This window comes from Macrobrachium rosenbergii, chromosome 28 (assembly GCF_040412425.1).
Source record: "Macrobrachium rosenbergii isolate ZJJX-2024 chromosome 28, ASM4041242v1, whole genome shotgun sequence".
NCBI classification, from domain to species: domain Eukaryota; kingdom Metazoa; phylum Arthropoda; class Malacostraca; order Decapoda; family Palaemonidae; genus Macrobrachium; species Macrobrachium rosenbergii.
In genome coordinates, this window is record NC_089768.1 from 21,697,562 (window position 1) to 21,700,534 (window position 2,973).

Sequence of the window (2,973 nt, forward strand, 5' to 3'; positions counted from 1 at the left end):
TTATTTTAGAACGCTCTGCGCATGCGTCGTACATTCTCATGGCTCGTCTGTTTCAGCATAATTTAACATATAAGTAAGGTTCCCTAATTGCTTCGAAGATGTACACATTCCCCATAATCAGAAAACAACAACAACATAAATAATAATAATAACAACAACAACAATAACAATAATGATAATAATGATAATAATAATTCTAATAATAGAAATAAAAAAAATGGCATCTACACAGTGTTTTTGAAAACAGTCGATAATAATGCTCCTTTCCTGAAGCCGAAAGCATTAGAAAGTAATAACCTAAAGTAAGAACGTGGAAATAAAGACAAGATATTCGTAACTTTTTTGGATATGAAAATGAGGTCAGAAGGTGAACTTATACATATATATATATATATATATATATATATATATATATATATATATATATATATATATATATATATATATAATATATATATATATATATATATATATATATATACACATATACATATATATATAAATTTATATATATATATATATATATATATATATATATATTTATAAAGATAATATATATATATATATATATATATATATATATTTCAAAGATAATGGTTAAAGGAAACTGTAAGCAGCTTCCCGAGTATAGACAGCTACTCAAGTTAATGTCTGCCAAAAAGCAAGAGCCCGTGCTGTCATCAGGCCAACTTAATCCAGACGAAGAACTGGTCAATACATCATTGAGTGACAGCACTCGTTCTGTTAGTTTTTCAAACCTGATTTTGATTTATTGCCACCGACATCAGATTCCTAACGTCTGTCGCAAGTTTTAGTGATTTTCAAGTGAGTTTATAGGTACCAAGTTAATAGTATCAGTAAAGGTAAATTGTAATAATGTGTTAAGGGCCCAGAGGAAATATACGGTTTGATTGGAGAAATGCAATTAAGCATACCATTCCAAATTTCCAGAAGGAAATATAGGCAGTTGCTTTTCATTAACATTCGTCTCCAGGAGTCGAATAGAATTTATATCGTTTCTGATTTTTAGACTTTTGGTTATCTATGTACTTTTTTTGGTTTGGATGCATACGCGCGCTTGCGTACGCCCAAGCACTGAGAGAGCAAGACTAGGGTTCTTTTACAGAGCGGAGAAGAAACAAAAATAACAAATCTTGGTGTTATAGTTAATCTTAATTAATTATGAAATTCAAGGGCAAAACTTCTCAAACATAATAAACACACACACACACACACACACATATATATATATACACACACACACATATATATATATATATATATATATATATATATATATATATATATATATGTATATATGTGTGTGTGTGTGTGATTTTAAAATTTCTGTAAATTATCAAATATCTTGTTCCTTGAAACCTATGATCACAGAAAATCAAACTATCCTTTTTCCTAGATATACGCATATCGAAATATAACGACTGCAAGAATTCTTCACACACACACACACACACACGCATATATATACACACACACATATATATACATATATATATATATATATATATATATATATATATATATATATATATATATATATATATATATATATATATATATATATATAGAGAGAGAGAGAGAGAGAGAGAGAGAGAGAGAGAGAGAGAGAGAGAGAGAGAGAGAGAGAGAGAGAAGATAACATAACATTCCCCTTTCCAGAAAGAAGTTCATAAATGTCCGTTATATACGTCAGTACCGAGGACGGCTGAAAGAGAATGGACAGAAGTTCCGCCATCGACACTGGGAAGAAGAGAGGTCATCGGTTCCTCTTCAGTAGCTACTTCTCGTTTTTATTCTTCTTTTGCCTTCGCATCCCACTGATGCTGGAGGAGGAGGAGGAGGAGGAGGAGGAGGAGGAGGAGGAGGAGGAGGACTAAGACGACCTGTAAGCTCGGAAGGACCCCAAAAGAAGGACGAAAAATCCGGCTGCCGTAAAATCAAGAGGATAGAATTAAAAAGGAAAAATGTGGGCCTCCTCTTTACAGCCGGCCCAGGCCGTGGTAGATGGAATAGATAGTCTCTCCCAAGATCAAAGAAAAGGGAAACCCTTAATGGAAAAAGGGGGCTATCAAGGGATAGGGGTGGTGGTGGTGGTGGGGAGGGGAGAGGAGGGGGTTGAGGAGAGAGGGGGTTCAGAAGGGAAGTTATAGGAGACTCTATACCAGGAAAGAGGATAAGTTCAGGCAAGCAGGGAAGGGGTGGAGATGTGGGAGGAAGGGATGGGGGTGGGGGTGGTGGATATGGCCTGTGTTGAAAGGGGGTGGTGGGTGGGGAGAGGGTTAGGATTTTGATATTGAACTTCAGTCGGCAAAGGAACAAAACGAAGAAGGCAGTCGAGGTAAATCCAGCGGGGTCTCGTTAGCCTGGCAGACAATCAGCGCGCTCGTTGATAAACATGGAAGCAGATTGCATAATTCGTTATGCTTATTGCTCATTCGCCCAAACAGTCCTGAGCCCTCTTTGCATTGCGTCGTCATACTTCTGCGCGGCTCTCGGTACCTTTGGGAATAAGAGTAACGGCCATGTTCCTCATTTTCTGTTTTCTCATATTTTGTTAAGAGTAACGGCCATGTTCCTCATTTTCTGTTTTCTCATATTTTGTTGCTTAATTCCCATTCCAGGTATTAAGTAATTTATTGAAACAGAGTTTACTTAATTCCCATTCCAGGTATTAAGCAATTTATTGAAACAGAGTTTACTTAATTCCCATTCCAGGTATTAAGTAATTTATTGAAACAGAGTTTACTTAATTCCCATTCCAGGCATTAAGCAATTTATTGAAACAGAGTTTACTTAATTCCCATTCCAGGTATTAAGTAATTTATTGAAACAGAGTTTATGTGTCGATAGGAAGCTCAGAGTAAGTCAAGAGGCATTAAAACCTTGAAATAAACGGAGACTACGAAAATACGTCCCTAAAAGCGGCAAAGACCTAAAGATAGAAAAGCAAGA